The sequence below is a fragment of the Nicotiana tabacum genome, chromosome 6, assembly GCF_000715075.1.
Source record: "Nicotiana tabacum cultivar K326 chromosome 6, ASM71507v2, whole genome shotgun sequence".
NCBI classification, from domain to species: domain Eukaryota; kingdom Viridiplantae; phylum Streptophyta; class Magnoliopsida; order Solanales; family Solanaceae; genus Nicotiana; species Nicotiana tabacum.
This window is the reverse complement of record NC_134085.1, coordinates 112,520,774-112,542,721: the sequence shown is the minus strand read 5'-3', so window position 1 is coordinate 112,542,721 and position 21,948 is coordinate 112,520,774. Positions and strand designations below refer to the sequence as shown.

Here is a 21,948-nt window from a genome sequence, read left to right as displayed (position 1 = left end):
AAAAATAAAATCAAAACCGGAACTCACAATCGGTAACAACAAACTCCCCCGACGATGAAAATAGAGTTCCTGAAATTTCAATATGAAACAAGCAACAAACCCACATACATAGAGTCTAATCAAACAAGGACTGGATCAAAGAACGAATCTTCATGAACAGTTGAAAAACTTAAATTTGAAGAAAGAATGAAAAAAGAAAAAGTGTAATAGGATAAAGAAAGAAAAAAAAAGGAAAAGAAAGAGAAAAAAGTTCAAAAATTACGAAATAGACATGTAAAGGTACGTATATTTCACTGCCGGCCAAGAATTAGGGTGATATTTAATCTATTTTAAAAAAGTTCGGCGGGGGGGGGGGGGGGGGTAGGGGGAGAGGACGAAGGGTGATAGAATCCCCGCAAAGATAAGGTGTGTAGTTGGAACTTCGACCTTAGTTCAAGGGGTACTTATGTATTTTCTCTTTAATAGTTTTGAGAGACATATAACTTAGAAATTAAGACATATAATAAGTGAAGATAAATTTTGGATATACAAATGATATTCACCCTCACGATGTTCTCTACTAGTAAATATGTAATATTTTGGCTCATTATTTTGAGTTACTCTCAATCTTCATATTTCTATAGATGAATAGAACTTTAATTATTCATTTATTAAGAATTTTGAAGGGCGCTAATTAGGGAATTTGATGCATGATTTGCGTTAGGAACTATTAGGCGAGCCTCGAGCAGTAAGCATTGGGCGTGTTTTGAGCGCACAATCGGACGCTTGGGGTGTAAGCCTCGGAAACCTAAGCCCCACACATGAGCCTCAGGGTGTTTTGATAGTGCCCCATCCAAGGCGAGTCCCGAGAAAGCCTCTTAAAACACTGTTCAACACTCAAATCTACCTCAAATGAGCTTAAATTTAATTAATAAGTTTCAAATATCATAAAGAATAAATCACAATCATCAATTTGTCAAAACAACAAAAATAAAACTTATTTTACAACAATTGCAATATCAACAAATGATATTTCAAGAAAACCTGAGACAACTGTATCTAAATGCACGTCAGATTGTAATGACATGGAAGTATGCTTGAAATTTCAAAGTACAAAGGAATAGTTTACACGACTACTTCTTAGTACATTCTCCCCGAACACTTAGGAGAACCACATCTACAATTCTTTTTCTTCAGATTCCCATTTGCATCATAAGCATGATCAATCTTGTAGTTGTAGTGATAAGTAAGCTCCTCTAATGGAGCAATACTTTTGGAAGCGAAAAACATTATGTGAGGTACTCTCCTATCACCATGGTCATACATGACATTTTGAGCGTAAAGGTTCGGCGAGCAGCTATGGTTGATAAATCTTCCAACATTCCCATATCTTGCTGCATCAAGGGTAAAGCCATCTTCATCCTCCCTCTGAAAACAATTTAACTCTACGTCGAACTTATTATTCCTTTTGGGGATTTCTTCATCATAGTTGCCGATATCAAACAAGTACTCATCATGATCTATTCTTTTTTAGGCTTCCTTTTCATCAAGCAACTCTCCAACATATTCACATCTAAAACTTCCAGATGATACATAATCCCGAGACCTCAAACCCCATCCTCTTAATTCGGTCTTGAAAACCTCTGTTTAACCAAAAATCTGAGTCTTTGGTCAAAGCTAGAAAGAAATTCGGGTTACTGATAATCAGGAGACGAAAATAAAATATTTTTAAGAATGATGGGAAAGCAGTAAATAGTTTTGTATTTCAGTAAGATCTCAATCGTATTTCGTGTCCTTACAGATGGTGAGTCCTTCTCCTTTTATATTTGATTCTAGGAGAAGGTGTTATGCCTTTGTCTTAATGAGACAATTATGAGCAATAAATGACATTAAATAAGACGTTACACAATCATTCCTATTTAATACCAATTCTCTAACGTATTGGGTATTTAATATTGAATTTGAACTCCTTTTCGTCATCATATCCATGTCTTCAATGCCTTCTGATCTTTTGGCTTTAAATGACCTAAACAGGTACGAAGCGTGTATTATTCAAGTTGCCTCTCGTGCCTATTTAGCTTTCCTTTCCCCGTATCTGTTGTCACTCGTGCCTCTTAACTGATCATCATGTTTTGACCATTTGACCAGTCCACGTGTCATGCCACGTCACCTTCAATGTAAATTCAGTTTTTTCCCAATACAGATAGTCCCCCCACTTTTCATTTATTTTATCAATTAAATATCTGGGAAGTGGATCTTTATAAAAAGAAAATTTTTGCCGTAATTAATACCATGACAGTACTGACGCTTCAATCGTCCCTTCTAATTGATGCTTTGCATACGTGTCACCCTTTTTTAATGCTATACACATATGTCACTTTCTGATTGGTTCTGCAATTTTGTGTCCTTTTTTCAAGACTTCTTTATTCCCACTATTCACGAAGTGATCATTGCCTTTATTATTGGCTTTCCATCATTACACTTCTAAGTTCGACGGTTGTTACTATAAATATATTTAACCCTCTTTATTTTGTCTTCTTCTTCATAGATCTTCCACAAGCAATTTATTATTCACCTTTGCTTTTTCTTCAGTTCATCCTTCTTCAACAATGTCATCTCCAAACCCTAACCCTAGAAAAGTTCCAATTCTAGATCATTTCCCCAATGCCCCCGTAAGACATAGGAGAGGCAGAGGAGGTAGGCTTCGGAGCTTGAGCCTAGGATCCACTCGTGGTAGTTCATCTGGTTCTGTTTCTAAAGGTAAAGAACTTTCTGAACCTACTCAGGAACCTTTAGTTGAAGAAATCGTACCCAATGATTTATCTTTTGGGAATGATAGTAGATCTCTCCAAGAACAAATTAACAATTTAGAAAAAGCTGACACCTATCACTCTTTAATAACTGAATTTGTGATTCCCACTGTTAGGAAAGATTGTAATTGGAGAGATAATCTTCGTATGATGATTCCTGCCCCAAACCAGAGAATTTCTTCTTTCAGAATTGGATTCTCTTTCGTTTATACTTATCCCTTTACTTTGGGATTTAATCCTGCCATTGACCCAGTTATACTTGAATTTTGCCGCTTTTGCAAAATTTGCTTAGCACAAGTAGGTCCTCTTGTTTGGAGAGCTGTGGCTTGCTTAAGGTATTTGTCTACCAAAGCCAATGTTAATTTTACATTTTCCCATCTTATTCACCTATACCACCCCAAATTATTCCGCCATGGAGTTTTTACTTGACTGCAAAAAGCAAGAAGGTTTTGGTAAACCCCGAAGATGACAAGGATCGAGGGTGTTATTGTCGTTACATTGCTGTACGTACGGTGGATTTGTTGGATGAAACAAACATTCCCCTCCCTGAGAAGTGGAATTTTGCACGTAAGTTTTTCTTTTTCTTACTGTATCTATTTTTTAAGAATTTTGATTTCTTTTCTAATCTCGTCTCTTTTTGGCTTTTTGTAGCAACCATGGGAGATGTGGAACACGTTCCTAACTTCCGTGGTTGGGTAGATTCAATTTTGAAGATTGCGCCTATGGAGTCGAGAACTTGGAAATCAATTTCTCTTTTGAATGGTTGGAAAGTGAATACCCATGGTATGTATTTCCTTATGCTTTGTTGTATATTGAATTCTTTCTTATTTTAGTTCTTTATCCCTCTTTTTATCAGGATTTGATATCAGGGGTATGACAGCTGAGGTAGCTGTTGCCATTCGAGCATCTTCAACCGCTTCTCTTGATTTGGAAAAGACTCGGGCCACGCTACCAAAAAGAAAAGTTGTAGAAGAAAGTTCTGAGAATGAGGAAGAAGAGAATACCTCTTTGATAGCTAGGCCAAGAGCCAGGAGACGCATCATTGATGGAGATGAAGTTGAAGATACTCCTGCTCGAGCCTCTATCTCCGAGCCTGTTCAAATCCTTTCTGATGAGGATACCACCCCAAGAGGCTCTGATGAATCAATTCGTCGTCTCTTCGTTAGTGGTTTTGAGAGTGAAGAGTTTGGACCAGTTCTTGATGAAACTCCCCTCTCTTCTTCTATTCCCATTTCTTCTATTCCTTTGACAACCACGAGTATTTCTTTGCCTATTTTATCGACTCTTGTTTCCTTACCTGTTTTGGTTCCCATATCTGTTCCTACTGTCCCTGCTTTGACTCCCACAGCTCCCATTGTTTTTACCTCTTCTACTACTCCTCCTTCTATTTTTCCCCTTCCCTCTGTTCAGTATACAGAGGCGGGTTCTAGCAGCAGAGATATGGCTATGAGAAGTGTGACTCTTGAAGTTCCTGCCAATCATAGCCTTTTGAGAAAGACTGGTGGAGCTGATGTTTGGCTCAAGCCTCTAATCGGAGACATTGAGAAGAAGAAGATGGAGAACCACAGTTTCTTGACTCTGATGAATGACATAGTTCATTCTACCTTGAAGGTACTTCTCTTTTAACTTACAAGTTTTTTTATATCTCTCTATATTCTCACATTTGATGCCTTTCCCTTGTAGGCTAATCTTATTGGTACTGAGTTAATGGGAAGAATCTCCACTCTAGAGAAGAAGGATCGAGAGTCTGCGAAGGCTATCTCTGAGGCTAGAAGAATAGCCAATGAAACCCAGCTTGAGGCAGCAAACTGGAAGGAGCAGTTTGAGAATGCTCAGGGGACCATAGAGGAGTTGCAAGAAAGTAGAAATCACCTGGGGCAGCAAAAGCGTGGTTTGACTTCTGAGCTAGCAATTGCCAAGGCTTCTTCAAGCCAATTTAAAAAAGATAAGGAGCTTTTGGAGTGCTCATTTTCAAAACAATTATCAAAGGCCAGTGAAGAAATCAGAGAGCTTAAAGCACTTGTGGAGAAGAAAGAAGAATATGCGGGGGAGTTAGTGCAAAGCTTGACTCAAGCTCAGGCTGACTTAAGGATCTCCTCTGACGAGATATGTGCTTTGAAGAGTTCTCATGCCTCCCTTGAAGCTTCCTTTGAATCCTCTTTAGCTGAAAATCAAGTGTTAAAGAATGATCTTGCTATGTGGAAAAGGGAGTATGAACTTCTTGAGGAGAATTTTAACATAGAGGTGAGTTGGGCTTTTCTAAACTCTCGTCGTGGTGCTTTAATAGAGGCCAGTCAAGAAAACTTTAACTTAAACTCAGAGTTGGCCAAAGTTTTAGAGACCATTGAGAGAACCCAACAACCACTTGACTTTCCCTCTCCGTCAATTGAAGCTCCCGTGGCTGAAGAACCTTTAAATAAAGAAGCCGCTGTTATGGCAGTTGAAGTTGAAAATGTTGCAATTCAGGCTTCAGAGGGTGAAACTTCTATGACTCAGTCTGTGGAAGTTGAAGCTTCTGTAACTCTTGCTTCCCTCGTTGATCCTAACATTTCAAGCTCAGCTGAAACCGTTCATGTTGCTACTTCTTCAGAAGTTGCCACCGTGCATGTGGATGAAAGTGAAATTAATATTGCAACTTCTGATGTGCTAACCCCTTCAATTGGATAATGGTTTTATCCCTTAGCTTTTAAGGAATTTTTTTGGTGAAAGTCCCCAATTATCATAATGGGGCACTTGTATAAACTTTTATTGACTAAGTTTCTACTTAGTCTTTTTAATTATATTAAGAAGTTTTGTTAGTACTTCAATGTGTTCTATTCTTGCATTTCCTTACTTATTTAGGACTTATAGAATAGTTTAGCATTTTTATCCTTTGAAAATGCTTTATGATTCTTCTCATGACTTATTAACATGATGTTTATAAAAGAGGGCCCTTTTATTTTATCGACACTTAATGAAGAAGACGTCTCAACTTCACAATGTTGTTATAATACGATGAAAGAAATAGGAATACACATGTTTTGTATGAAACAACTTTGACAAGTTTTTATTCATGAACTTTAACAAGTTTTTTGACTATTACATGTATTAAAATACATCTATAACTTTCTCGTAACTGTTTTTCTTGTAACAGATTTTTTCATAACATAAAATAAACAAGGTTTTTCTTCATAACCTGTTTCAGTACATAGTCATGACCCTATCTTTATATATTAGGAAGGGTTTGAGAGGTGACTTCGTTTATGTTATGGGAAAAACATTATGATGCATATCTTGTGTTTGTTGAACACGATGATGAAGAATGTCTTGTTCTCATGAATGCTGAAGACTTCGTAACTTTTTCTCAATACTTGTCTCTTTGTGGCCAACTTTTGTTCGATATTCATATCTGTTTTTCTACACATATCTGTGTATAATATGTAGTCCCCCAAGTGTTTGAGCGGTGAAGTATGAAGCCTCGAGCACTTGTTTATTTCTTTCAATTTGGTCCTTTTCCTGAAACAGAAAAATATATGGGATAGATGAAGACTACCTAACTCGTGTGTATTTCCATCAGATTAATTGTAACCCTAGGCTGGGAATTTTAGAATACTCCATTTTGCCTTGCAGGTCGTGACTCATCATTTGGCACGAGTTAGGGTTTTTGCCTAGCATCAAAAATCGTTAGTAAAACATTAATAATTCAAAAGAAAAATTTTAACATGGCGATACCTGACCGTGGGTACTTTCTCAGAAGTAATACCTCTTTAAATGGACGGTATTCCAATGTGAGGGTAAAACTTTGTCGTCCATTGTCTCCAACTCGTATGCTCCTTTTCCCGCAATGTCACGAACTTTGTATGGTCCTTCCCACGTTGGACTTAGTTTTCCTGAATTAGCAGCCTTTGCAGATTGGAACACCTTTTTAAGCACGAAGTCCCCAATTTTGAAAAATCTGAGGCATGTTTTCCTATTGTAATATCGTTCAATAACTTGCTTTTGTGCTGCCATTCTTATCAATACAGCCTCTGTTCTTCCTTCAAGCAAATCAAGGTTGACCCGCATCTCTTCATCATTAGATTCCTCTGTTGCCCGAACGTACCGTGTGCTTGGTTCACCTATTTCAACTGGAATTAAGGCTTCCGCACCATAAACCATTGAAAATGGTGTTTCTCCAATGCTTGTTTTTGTCGTTGTACGATAAGCCCATAATACTCCAGGTAATACTTCAGGCCAATTACCTTTTGAATCCTGTAACCTCTTCTTCAAGTTGTTGATAATGACTTTCTTAGTGGATTCTGCTTGTCCATTACCCACTGGATGGTATGGCGTAGACGTTATCCTTTTAATCTGCCAACTTTGAAGAAATTCTGTGATTTGAGCTCCTATGAATTGTGGTCCATTGTCACACACGATCTCTTTTGGTGCTCCAAAACGGCATATTATATTTCTCCATATGAAGTCTTTAACTTCCTTCTCTCGTACCTGTTTAAATGCTCCTGCTTCTACCCATTTAGTGAAATAATCTGTGAGTACAAGTAGAAACTTTACCTGACCTTTTGCTTGTGGAAGTGGACCTACGATATCCATTCCCCATTTTATAAAGGGCCACGGGGCTATAACAGGGTGTAGTAACTCAGCTGGTCTGTGCATATTATTGTCGTATCTTTGACATTTATCACATTTGGACACGAAACTGTTTGCCTCTTCTTCCATCTTAGGCCAATAATATCCTGCTCGAATCAATGTTCTTACCAGCGACCTTCCCCCTGCGTGATTTCCACAATGTCCTTCGTGCACTTCCCTCATCACATATTCTGTTTGAGAGGGTCCGAGACACTGTGCTAGTGGTCCACCGAACATCTTTCGATAAAGATTTCCTTGATACAAACAATATCGAGCGGCTTTTTTGCGAAGTGCGTGAGCCTTCCCTTTGTCAATAGGCACGGTTCCGTGCTATAAAAAAGCAATAATTTCGTTTCTCCAATCCCATGTTAGATGATTAAAATTTACCTCATTCTTATCAAGTTCGAGAACGGGATGAAATAAATGTATGACTGAAGCATTTGCGTCGTTTGCTACGTCAGCTGCAGATGCGAGATTAGCTAAAGCATCTGCCTCTACTTTCTCATCTCTTGGGATCTGCATTACCTTCCAAGTTTGGAATTGCTTAATTAGTTCCCGTACCTTTTCGAGATATTCTTGCATTCGAGTTTCCCTGGCTGTATAAGTCCCCGGCATTTGATTGACCACGAGTTGAGAATCACTCTTGATTATAATTTGTGTTATGCCGAGTTCTCTTTCCAATTCCAAACCTGCAATTACAGCTTCATACTCTGCTTCATTGTTAGTTATAGAATGACATTTTATAGCTTGCCTAATAATTTCACTCGTAGGTGGTATGAGAACTATACCCAGACCTGCTCCTTTTATATTAGATAAACCATCAGTGAATAAAACCCAAGTCCCCGGGTTTGCACCATTAAAAACTTGTGATTCTTTTTCTGCTTCTAAATGCATCCCCTGACTAAAATCAGCCACGAAATCAACTAGTAATTGAGATTTTATAGCGGTCCTGGGTTGATAAATGATTTCGTATTCACTTAGTTCTATAGCCCATTTTGCTAATCTTCCTGACAGTTCATGTTTATGCAAAATATTTCGAAGCGGAAAAGCAGTAACTACATTAATGGGATGACATTGAAAATAAGGTATTAATTTTCTAGATGCCATGATCAAAGATAATGCTAACTTTTCTAGCTGTGGGTATCGTGTCTCAACATCTAATAATGACTTACTTACAAAATAAATGGGAGATTGTTTACCTCAGTCCTCACGAACTAAAACAGCACTTACCGCAACTTCATATACAGCCAGATAGATGAGAAGCTTTTCTCCCACCTTTGGTTTTGCCAATAACGGTGGTTTTGACAAATAAGCTTTCAAATTTCTAAGGGCTTGTTGAAATTTAACGGTGGTTTTGCCAATAAGTGCTTGTTAGAAACAAGAAAACCCAAAAACTTACCTGATGCAACTCCAAATGCGCATTTTTCTGGGTTGAGTTTCATATTAAATTTTCGCAAAATTTCAAATGTAACAGATATATGAGAAATATGATCATGAGACTGCAGGGTTTTGACGAGCATATCGTCTATATATACCTCCATTGTTTTTCCTAAATATTCTTGGAATATTTTGGTAACCAACCTTTGATAGGTTGCCCCAGCATTTTTGAGACCAAAAGGCATTACTTTATAACAGTAAGTCCCCCTGTCTGTAATGAAAGAAGTTTTTTCTTCATCACTAGGGTCCATCTTAATTTGGTTGTACCCTGAATATGCATCTAAAAAACTTAGAAGTTCATGTCCTGCAGTTGCATCGATTAGTTGATCTATATGTGGTAAAGGAAAAGAATCTTTTGGACAAGCTTTATTAAGATCTGTATAATCTACACAGACTCGCCACTTACCATTATTATTAGGTACAACAACTGTGTTGGCTAACCAATTAGGGTACTTTACCTCGCAGATTGACCCAATTTTTAATAGCTTTTGGACCTCATCTTGAATCATCTGGTTTTTGAAAGCTCCTTGCTTTCTTTTCTTTTGCTTTATTGGTGTAAAGGATGGATCTTCGTTTAATTTGTGAGTCATCTCATCCGGTGGTATCCCTGTCATGTCAGCATGGGACCAAGCAAAATAGTCAACGTTAGCTTTTAAAAATTTAATCAACATACCTCGCATATCTGAGCTTAAATTGGCTCCAATGTAAACCTTCCGTTCAGGCCATTGTTCGAATAATATCACAGCTTCGAGTTCTTCAATTGTTGTTTTGATATTTTCATTCTCTTCAGGTTCTTGAATTGTATCAGGTCTCGAGTCTAAATCCGTCTTTTCTTGTTCAATTGAGGTTTGATTCTTGAATCCTTCAACTGTTTCCTGTAATTGCTATTTTTCTTTATTTACAGTGCTCGTACCTGTTACACCGTTGATACTCCTAGCTATCTGCTGATCCCCACGAATTTGGCAAATTCCCCATGGTGATAGGAATTTAATAACTTGATGTAGAGTTGACGGGATAGCATCCATATCATGTATCCACGGTCTCCCCATGATCATATTGTAAGCCATTTCCATATCTACCACCTGAAATTTAGTTTCTTTAACAACACCTGCAGGAAAGGTTGTTAGAATTACCTCTCCTTTTGTTATCACACTTGAATTGTCGAATCCTGACAAGGTATGCGCCTTGGGTATCATTTTGTCTTCAGCTTGCATTTCACGTAATACCCTTAGTAGTATAATATTTACGGAACTCCCTGGATCAATCAAACTCGTTTTACATTAGTATCATGTACAAGTAAAGATATTACCAGTGCGTCATTATATGAAGTTATCACTCCTTCGATATCTGCATCATCGAATGAAATACTTTCATTTTCTAAAATTTGTCGTACCCATTTCCCGTGTGTAATTGTTACTTTAGAAACTTTGTTGGAGGCTGTGTAGATTATGCCGTGAATATCTTCTCCCCCACTTATCACATTCACTATTCTCTTGGGTGAATGAGGCTTTGGTGGCTCTTGCCTATTTTTCATATAGGCCTGTTTACCTTTTTCACTAAATAACTCAGTGAGGTACCCTTGCTTCAATAGATGGTCCACTTCACTCTGCAAGAATCTACATTCTAAAGTTTTGTGCCCGTGATCATTGTGGAATTCGCACCAATGATCTGGATTGCGTCTATTTGGATTTGACCGCATCTCGTTTGGCCACCGCACCTTATCTCCCATACTTCTCAAAACAGCCACGAGCTCGGAGGTAGTGACATTAAAGTTATATCTGCCGAATCGTGCCTTTAAACTTCTGTCATCATCTCGTGACTCTTGTCTGTTCCGATCATTTCTGAATTTCGATGAAGAACCAGAGTCCCTATTCCTCGATTTTTGATTATATTGCTGGCTATCTTGTTTTGACCGTGGGTCTTTTTCTACAGGTCCCATATATGGATCGTACCTATTTTTACATGATCTTTTTTCGTTTCTGATCTTCTGGAACCACCCCTTTCTTCATGATGAAACTTAGGTACGGTATCTTCCTTAATTCGCAGCTTCGTACTATACCTGTTGTAAACATCATTCCACGTGGTTGCAGGGAATTCTCGAAGGCTTTCTTTGAGTCTTCTCGTGGCTTCAGAACTTTTGTCATTTAAATTACTTGCAAAAGCTATTGTAGCCCAGTTGTCAGGCACACGGGGTAGAGTCATTCCTTCCCGCTGGAATCTATCAACAAAGTCTCTGAGCAACTCTGAATCTCCTTGTTTGATTTTGAAAATATCTTCCATTCTTTTCTCAACCTTTTGTGCTCCCGAATGTGCTTTAATAAAAGAATCTGCAAGCTCAGCAAAAGAATTTATAGAATTTTCAGATAAAAGAAAATACCAGGTTAATGCACCCTTGGTGAGTGTTTCTCCAAATTTCTTAACCAGTACTGATTCAATTTCTTGTTTGGTCAAGTCGTTGCCTTTTATGCCTGTTGTAAATGCAGTCACGTGGTCACATGGGTCTATAGTACCATCATATTTTGGGATGTCAGGCATTTTGAACTTTTTCGGAATTGGAAGGGGAGCAGCACTTAGCTTCCAAGGTTGTTGTGAGTATTTGTCCATGTCAACTCCTTTTATTACAGGCGGAACTCCAGGGATTTGCTCAATACGTTCATTTTGTTCCTTAATCTGTTTCTGCAAGGTTAGTACTAAATTTTGCAAATAGGAATTATTTGAATTACCTGGTTCCCCTTCCTATGGTTCACTGGTGGTTCCTCCATTTCCAGAATTAACAAGACCAGAACGGGGATTCTCCAATGTATTATTATTAGGAGTTGGAGTGGGTGGTGCAACAGGCAATCGACTAACTAGAGTCTGAAGAGCTTTGCCGACCTGTGCATCAATTAGCTTTTGTAAAACTTCATTTGTACCACCTTCAAAGTGTTCAGATTGTTCTTGTTGATCAGCACGAGATTCAGTAGTGCCTTCACGAGATTGACGTGGTGAATTTTGAGGGGAGGGAACCACTTCAATGTTATGTAAATCTCCTTGATTTTGATGGATTTGATTTCCAGGGTTTCCCAAAATGTTTTCATTGTTATTGTTGGTGTTGGTGTTTGACATGGTGATAACAATGGACAAGATGTAGCTTAAAAGAAAGATTATCAGATTCCCGGTAACGGAACCAATTTGTTTAACCAAAAATCTGAGTCTTTAGTCAAAGCTATAAAGAAATTCGGGTTACTGATAATCAGGAGACGAAAATAAAATATTTTTGAGAATGATGGTAAAGCAGTAAATAGTTTTGTATTTCAGTAAGATCTCAATCGTATTTCGTGTCCTTACAGATGTTGAGTCCTTCTCCTTTTATATTTGATTCTAGGAGAAGGTGTTATGCATTTGTCTAAATGAGACAATTATGAGCAATAAATGACATTAAATAAGACGTTACATAATCATTCCTATTTAATACCAATTCTCTAACGTATTGGGTATTTAATATTGAAATTGAACTCCTTTTCGTCATCATATCCATTTTTTCAATGCCTTCTGATCTCTTGGCTTTAAATGACCTAAACAGGTACGAAGCGTGTATTATTCAAATTGTCTCTCGTGCCTATTTAGCTTTCCTTTCCCCGTATCTGTTGTCTTAACTGATCATCATGTTTTGCCCATTTGACCAATCCACGTGTCATGTCACGTCACCTTCAATGTAAATTCAGTTTTTTCCCAATACAACCTCCAAATGGTACCGAGGACCACGTTGGCAAACTCTGTTTTTGCAAGAAGGGGGGCACTTGCAAGACGAACCACACTCGTAAACAAGTGGCTTTGCTCTAGTAATAGCCCCTCTTGAGTTAAATGGAATCTCACCTCCATTCTTAGAAGCACAAGAGCATTGCTAAGAATCCGAGCATCCATTTGTGCAACTGCAACCTTGTGGCATAGAAATATAATACCAATCTGGATATTGCATTCTGGTAATGTAAGTGAACGGTGGGGGTCTCTCGTCATCTATTGCATTGACAGCAGGGATCGGTATCTTCTCCTTTCCTTGCGAGATATCATAGTCCACAACAAACTTCTGCTCCGTAACTGATTGCATTTCCTTGTTAATGTTTGGATGATAGTGATTTACCTTGGCTAAATTAGCTGGCTGTGACACTAGCTCACGAGTAAGTTTAGGCTGGCCAAAATTTCTTTTCAGTTCAAACTTGAAAACAAATTTTCCAGTTGGACCTCTTTCTTGCCAATACTTCGTCACGGTGTACAGCCCATCGTAAATGTATCTTATATCACTCTTTTCATCTTTCACTCTATGTCGACTACGAATAACCCTCACCGGATATCCTAAGTCCATGGAGTTTTTCAAGGCAAGATTACCCCCTTCAAGCTTTTGATCTTCCACTCTCGTACCAGAAATTTTTGGATTCCCACCTTGACCTACGTAAATGAATGTTTGAGAAGATACGGCTTCGTTGGCGTACCGACCAGAATCCACGATACTAATTGCAACATCTTTTCTGTTAATATTCACATAATCGATACCTCTAATAAATTGGCGATGTAGTCCGACCATAACAAGTTCTGCCCTAAACCGGAATTGATCTCCAATTTCAACTCCAGGAACATGTCCAAAAGTCCACCCATAATTTACCCACCTTTTCTGATTCTTCAAACTCATTGCTGCCTCTCTATGAATACTTCTTTTAGACTGTCCTTCACATTTCTTTGCTTTAACTTCTTGCAAAAGTTTAGTGTACAGGTCATCGAAAAGTTTCAGAGCCTCTCTAACTTCGTTCGCTTTCTGAAAATCTTCATATTCAGTTAACAATCCTTGACCATAAACATCACACAAGAAAGTAAAATTCCTTAAATCTTTTTGAGAAACTCTGGGAACTATTTGCTTCTTCATGACCACAAAGTCATTTTGATCCCAATCTTTGGAGACAAAATCCTCACCTATGTATAGTTTGTTGTGTTGCTTAGAACGTACGGTCTTAGGCGATGGCTCAAAATTAACTGCATCTTCAAAATTAATCATGCACTTGCCTAGCGGTTCTAGACACTTAACTTTTTGTGTATGCACGATATCACACTTGTTGTCCTTCTTACAAGTACTTCGAGACTTGAGACTTGATTTTAAAGAGCTCCACTCGAAGCGTGATAAAATGCAAATTTTATCATCATCTACGATAGTCTCGGATTCATCACCAAATACTTTTTCGTGATGAATTCTGTTGCTTGTTTCATTATTAGGTTCATTTTGACCTTCAATTTCTTTCATCTTCAAAGGTTGATTTCCATTAGTAGGTGGGAGTTGCTCACATAAGGTTCTCAAATTACTTGAATCACCAACCTCTTTTAGAGGTGCACTAGTTTGAACCAACTCATCCTTTTTAGCCTTCCCGGGAGTTAATGGCAAATCCATTTGCACATCTTTTGGTCGAATTGCAGGGTTACCACTCAAATTTTTTGGCACAAAAACTCCTAAAGGCTTGCCCGACTTAGACATTTCCAAAGCAACACTAGAACTACTTTTGATCTCAGCTTCAGCAGAGCATTGAGTATCGATTCCATCCACTTGGGTAACGCGCGTGCTACAATTCTGAGGAAAATTTCGCGTAGCACCAACTTTTTCACGCTTAGTATTGGATGGAAACTTCGGGACGATCTCAGCATCACCATAGAATTGAATACCGCTTCCATTCGTTTGAGAAATAAATGGACCACAATTTTCGGGAAAATTCCGGGAAGCATCAATTTTTAGGCGCTTAAACGCGGACGGACATCTTGGATATTCATCGTATACGCTCTGATGTAATCTCTTCCCACGCATCATTGAGGGACTTGTTTCCATTAACACAGACATCTACACGATGATGAAGCAAAATACATTACAAGAAATCGAAGAATATGCTTATATACATCTAACAAGACAAGGCATTATTAAGGTTGAACAACAATAGTAGGTTTCGACTGGACAAAAGGAGTGATTTGATCAAGGGCTTGATTAGAAGAAAGTGAGTGATGGATCTGTGTCATAGCTTATGAGATGAGAATTGTACAAAACTCTATAAAGAGATCCATTTTTAAATATCCATGGATATGGGATCTTAAACCTCTCGCACAGCTAGGACTAAATATTTAAAGCAGGGACAAAATAACATGGAGGCCCAACATGAGTAAACAAAGAAATTTGTGGATGAACTTGAGCTCTGATAGCATGTTAAAAAATAAACCTTTAGGCCTAACTAAAGGCCTAAAGAAGATGAGAATGTTCGAAGACCATATAAGGAAATCCATGTTTAAAATATGTGGGATCTAAATTTTTCTTAAATACAAAATAAACCAAATATATATCGGTATTTTGAAATTGAAAACCGAACCAAACCAAACCAAACTAAAGATTTGTCGGTCGTAATGTTCGATTTTTTATTTGATTCGATTTTTTTTGGTTTTTCTTGAACACCCCTAGATTTGCGCAGAAACTATTGGACAGGTACTACGAGTAGGGCGATGAACGCACTTAAGGCATGGAGTGTAAACTTCACGAGACAAGTGCTTCAAGGCGTTCTTCAAGCACCTCACCCTGAATGAGGACTCAGACGAAATTAAATCCAACGAAAGATGTTTAAACTAACTTATAATGTTTCGACCAAACAAGTCATCTACCGTAAAAACAGATGAAATGAGTTGAAGCCAAATAGAAAGAAAAGCACTACATTACACAAATATAGAATCAATGGTTAAAAGCTATGCCTACATATACTCATCTCGTTATTATATATTGAACTGCCTAATGCACCGTACAGAGAGAGAAAATTATGTCAGGTAACTAAAGGAAACATCAAGAAAAGCAATAACATACCTGAAGTAAGATATCAAGTGTTGGCTTCAAAAGATCCAAATACTTTTAAAACCTAAAACCCTTGTACAAAAATTATTTGCTGCAAGAAGAAGACGAATAAGGGTATGCGGTATGCCGATACCAAGCTGCTATTTATACATGTAAAAAACCCCTTGGCATTCGATTCCTATTCAAATAGGGTCTCTTAGGTTTACGCCGAAGTCTTATACAAAATTGCCATAATTACAATCCTAATTTTAGGTAAAACTATGAAGTCTTCCTTTTGCTCTTTTTTCTCTTTTATTTTCCCTTTTGAATTCGAATTGGCAAAATCCTCTCCTATGAAATCTTGGGTTCCCCAAATAACTTGATCTCCAAGCTTTACAAGCGCAATGTGGGTAACATCATATTTTCCCGTTCTCTCCAATTTATAGATGGAAAGTATAAGTTAAATGTGTTTAACAAGTCAGACAATTTAATTTAATTTAAAGAGTAATAACTGAATACATAAGTGATTAAAGTTCATAGGCAAAACATAGTCATTAAATGCAAACTAGAATTAGTACCCGCGCGGATGTGCGGACATTAATCATGTCAAATATTTAAGTTATTTGGATTGTATTTTAGTAATTTTAAAATTTACACTTTTTCAGTAAATATAGATAATTATTGGATATTAACTATATAAAAAAATTAACCATTTCTTCTATTTTTCTTTTTTGATATCATTCTTGCCGGTGTCATTGGATCCTAAAAATAGTCAGGAAGCAAAATAATAACCCATATTTATGGTTAAACAATCAAATGTTTAGACAATGAATGACTCTTTGGATAAGACTTAACTCTTTTATTACTACTTGAACCCTTATTTGGTGTGTTGATATCTCTTAAAAAATATTTCTGTCACGACCCCAACCCCGGTCGTGATGGCGCCCAACACACTGCTAGGAAAGCCCGACCATATAATAACCTTAACCCATTTCTCACACAGTTCGTGATTAATTAACACAGATAATTTACCAAGTCATAATACTTGAAATCTGAAATAAGAGCTAAAACATGCGGAATCTCAATAATAATCCTACAACATAGCCCAAAAAGATCCGGTGTCGCAAGTCTGAGCCTCTAATACAGGTTTATCAACCTAATACATGTCCATCTAGGGAATACTAATTAAAAACAAGGATAGAAGGGAGAGATCAGGGTTGCGGACGCCATGCAGCTACCTCGATGCTCTCGGATATGCGTTGCTCAACTGAAATAATCCTCACTCAGCCTCAGATGCACCTGGATCTGCACGTAAGGTGCAGGGAGTAATGTGAGTACTCCGACCCAATGAGTAACAAACATAAATAATGGCTGAGAATAAGAAATCATAGAAAAGCACAGGTTAATCTATAATTAGGCAGTTTAAGACAAGTAGAATGAAAGCGATAAACCAATGAAATCGAAATATAGAAATACTACAACGGATAAGCAGATAAATGACAGATAAATAAGGAAATGCAACACATAAAACGATACTCTCTAGTACCCGCTGTGGTGTGCAGCCCGATCTATTTATTTATCGTCGACGGCGCTCACTGGGGGTGTGCAGACTCTGGGAGGGGCCCCATACGGCCCAAACGCAATAACAAGCCATCTCGTGGCATGAACTAGGCCCTCGGCCTCAATATCGATATAATACTGTTGCGGCGCGCAGCCCGATCCCATTCTTAGTCCAGAAATCACATAAGCCCCTCGGGCAATAATAAAATAGTAGTCCTCAGCCCAAAAAGTCATTAGAAATATTATTTAAGTTTCAAATCTGAGTAAAAGTGGCTGAGTTTGTAAAACAGTATTAAACAATAGGACTGAGATCAAGTAATATGTTAAATAGTGAAGAAACAGTGATAACAATCCCCGAAGGGTCCAAATAGTTGGTACAAAGCTCGAATACTCCATCAATCAAGGTCTGAACACCCATAGTCCAATTGCTTTTCCTCCTCTAGAATTAAATGCCGAACCTCTAAACCATGCACCGAAAAATACTCCTTTCGAGTCATTCACTGCCTCGACATGTAAATAAGTACCATACCATTACACCAACACTACGCGATAATAACACATGAACATCATAATAATCCGTGCATAGCCTCAAAACTATAGGCAATTCTAATATTGGGCTGACACGTCTGAATACCTTCCACAAGGTACCAATAATAGCATGCTCGAATACGCAGGGAGAAATATCATACACCATACTTGCAGTACCACTACAACTCTTCGATGCCCAATTGATAACAAGCGCTCAACATTGTATAAGAATGAGTAGGAAAGAAATGAAAGCATAAGCTTTAGTGGAATCAAATTGCATGACGAGGAATCAAGAAGGGAAGTTCTCCTAACAGCCATGTAGCTTCTCGAAAATAAGTGCAAACATCTCTGTACCGATCTATAAGACTACTTGACTCGCTCATGACTTGTGAGACCCAAGTGAACCTAGAGCTTTGATATTAAGCAGTCACTACCCAAAACCTACTATAGGTCATGATGGTGCCCAACATTGCCATTAGGCAAGCCAACGGTGAACTACCAACTTAATTGTCTATTTTATTATTTTCGAAATCAAGAATATTATTAGGTAGAGAGATTGATGCATCAAAAATCGTAGATACGTATGATTTAAGTAAACGGAGAAGGGTCAAAAATACCCCTATACTATGCAAAAAGGATCATTTATATCCTATGTCATACTATCTGTCTATAATTGCCCCTAATGTTATAGAATTAGTACAAAAGTACCCCTCTGCCGTTAGAGCCCTCCACCATGGCCAATACCGTCTCACATGGCATAACATTTTGCTAAGGTGGAAGCCACATGGGATCCACCTCAGCGCACCAACCAAATTTTACCCCATCCCCCAATATTCCCTCCAATACCACTTCTTCGTTCAGCTAACCATTCTTTACACTGGAATTATTTTGCTTATTTTTTGAGATTGCATTTTGAAGCATTTTGGCAGTGAAATATAATTGGAAATTGATTCTTATTTTGTTGTACGTATTAGTCTTAGGAACCATATTGCTTCTTCTTGTTAATATATTGTAGTCTTTTGGTTTTTCATTGTTATTTTGTTTAAATTTTCACTTCTCTTGATACTATGTTAAAAAGGCGAGCTGTAATGAGAAAAAATGGCTTACTAAAGGGTTTATGGTTGGCTACTTACTATTGGCCTCTAGTCAAATTACTTAATTCAAATTGACTATGCTTTGAAGCATAACATACTTTGATTGATACCCATCTGCTATTTTACTTTTTAGTCTTTCAGTTTGATGAAAATAGATCAAACTTTTTATGATGATTCCACGAAGTTATTTACGAATATACTTACTCTGTGTTCATCCAAAGAAAAGGATTTGTATATATTCCATTTGTATTTAATGCCTTAATGGGGTAGTTCAAAGATGAAATCCTTCTTATATAGTTATATGTTCATCGATCATCGAAAGGTCTGCAGTACGGTGTATCAACTGAGCACCTTGTATGTGTTAGAAATGTCGTATTCTGAAGTTTGCCTAAACTACGACCCACTTCCATTTTTATCCAAGTTCTTGATCTGAATCAGAAATGACCATTATTGCTTTATGTTCAACTCCTCTTGGGGGTTCATTTTTCTCATTCTCTGCTGGAAACTCAAGCTTGTAAACCAAATGAGTATGCATTCTATTCTCAAATTTTGCCCCAAATTTGATATATCCAGTTAGGTGAAGGGGTAGGTGGTGCTGGAGGAAAAATTGGGGGAAGGGGGTAAAATTGGGTTGGTGAGATGAGGTGGCATCTCATGTGGCTTCCACCTTAGCAAAATATCAGGCCATGTGGGATGCTATTGGCCATGACGGAGGTCCCCAACGGCGGAAGAGTATTTTTGTACTAATTCTATAACGTTAGGGGCAATTGCGGACAAATAGTATAACGGAGGGTATAAATGATCCTTTTCGCATAGTAGAGGGATATTTTTAGCCCTTTTCCATTAAGTAAAATATAAAGTAAAAGTGTCTCAATGTTAAGCAAAATCATAAACAAATCCTAGAACACCCCAAAATCCGGTGTCACAAGTGCATGAGCATCTACTAGGAAGTACAATAATAATACAACATCTGTTTGGAATACAAGATAAATAGGATAATGTAAATAATTATGATGGAGACTCCGTATGATGCGGATTATAACATGGGATGCAGCTCACCGTAAAGTCCCCGCAATAGCTGTGCCTTTGCACCTAAAAGACCACTAGAAATATATATACCTGCACAATAAGTGCAGAAGTGTAGTATGAGTACATACATTAATGCGTACACAGTAAGTATCTAGCCTAACCCCGGAGAAGTAGTGACGAGGGGTCAACATCGATACTTACTAGTGGTCCAATAAATCAAGTACAGTAGAAAGTAAACAAGTATGAAGCACGATATTTGAACAGTGAAAGCAAATATAGGTACATGATACGATCCTCATCTGAACAGTAAACACAAGTCCTCAAATATCGATTACCTCCTCAAATAGAGTATATAATGTGGTCCCCACAAGATAGGTCATCACAACTCAAGTCAGAAAAACTCACGGATACACTGGTTTCTTGTCAAATATTACGCATGATTCTGCCGAAACGAATGGTCCGATCCCATAAGAGTATTTCATGAAGTTGTCGAGGCGAATGATCCGATCTCATAGGAGTATGATACATGATACTGCCGAGGCGAATGGCTCGATCCCATAAGAGTGTGTTACATAATATTGCTGAGGCGAATGACTCGATCCCATAAGATTGTTACATAATACTGCTGATGCGAACGACTCGGTCCCATAAGAGTGTTACATGATACTGCCAATGCGAACGGTCCAATCCCATAAGAGTGTTACATGATAATGCAGAGGCGAACGGCCCGATCCAATTAGAATATGAAGATGTTACGGGTCTTTGATTCCACTCATGAATATATATGTGAGTTATGAAATTGAAGAAAACTTTCCGATGGATATGCATAACGCGGGAGAAATCACTAAGGGAAGTACAATTTATATGGCTGAAAAGTAGCGTGTCAAGTATCTAAAATAGCGAGTCCATTACGTTACGCTATTCTAGTCTCAGGTCATAAGGCAAATTAAAGCAATTGAATAGGCAAGAATAACATAAATAATACAATGAAAGCATGGCGTGAGTCTAAGTCTGCATCAGAAATTCTAGCATACGCATGGACACTCGTCACCTCATACGTGCGTAGGTCCCACAACATATAGCACATAACAAATATAATACCTACGGGGTAATTTTCCCCTCACAAGGTTAGACATGAGACTTACCTCGCTCCGAAATCTAATAACCGGCTTCAACGCCTTTCTAACAACTCAAACCGACGCCAGACGGTCCGAAACTAATCAAACAATGTGCAAATCAATCAAAATATACTCCAATGCTCGTAATTTAACAATTAGAAATAATTCTCAACTCCTTAAGAAAAGTCAACAAAGTCAATCTCTATGCCCACGCGTCCGGATTCAGAAAATTATCAAAAATAATTATTACCCATAACTTATATAGTATAAATTTCGAAAATCATCCAATTTTGCCCTTGAGATGAACCTCAAATCAAGGATTTACCATCTCATAACTTTGGGGCTCAAAACCCCAATTTCTACAATAAATATAATCATGGAAAAATATCAAAATAAAGGTCAGATATTTACCCCCTTGTTGATACGAGAATAACTCCGCGAAAATCACCTCAAACGGAGCTATAGAACTCAAGATATGCTTAAAATAATAAATTGCCCGGTCTGTCCATTTAAACCACTATCCAGGCGATTTTTGTTCTTCGCCTTAGTGAGACACCTTCGCATTCGCGAAAAGCAATTTTTTTGTGTTGACCGGTCAACCCAAATTTCATTCTTCACGTTCGCGGGACCTCCCTCGCGTTTGCGAAAAACAAAGTCCGCACCAGAAACTAGTATTTATTCACGACACGAAAATGAGCATTACCCACTCATACGACCTCGGAATCGATGATTCTTGTTGCTATGGTTCCCTAATTACATATGGATCTAATGGTTCAATCCAATCACAAATTAAAGGTCGTTTGCTCAATAGGGTACCCTTTTATGTCCAAATAAATGACGTTGAAACATCGAATAAGAGCATGATATAACCCAAATACATGCGAAACACACCCGAAGCCCCTGGGACCCCGTCAAATTACACAAACCAGTCCCAAAACATAATATGAACCTATTCGAGGCCTCAAATT

At 37.9% G+C, this 21,948-nt stretch overlaps 1 pseudogene; it reads right to left on the bottom strand.

The window, feature by feature from the left end:
• Positions 1-1,119: 1,119 nt before the first annotated feature.
• On the bottom strand, positions 1,120-14,957 carry LOC142181485 (histone-lysine N-methyltransferase, H3 lysine-9 specific SUVH6-like; annotated as a pseudogene).
• Positions 14,958-21,948: the final 6,991 nt, after the last annotated feature.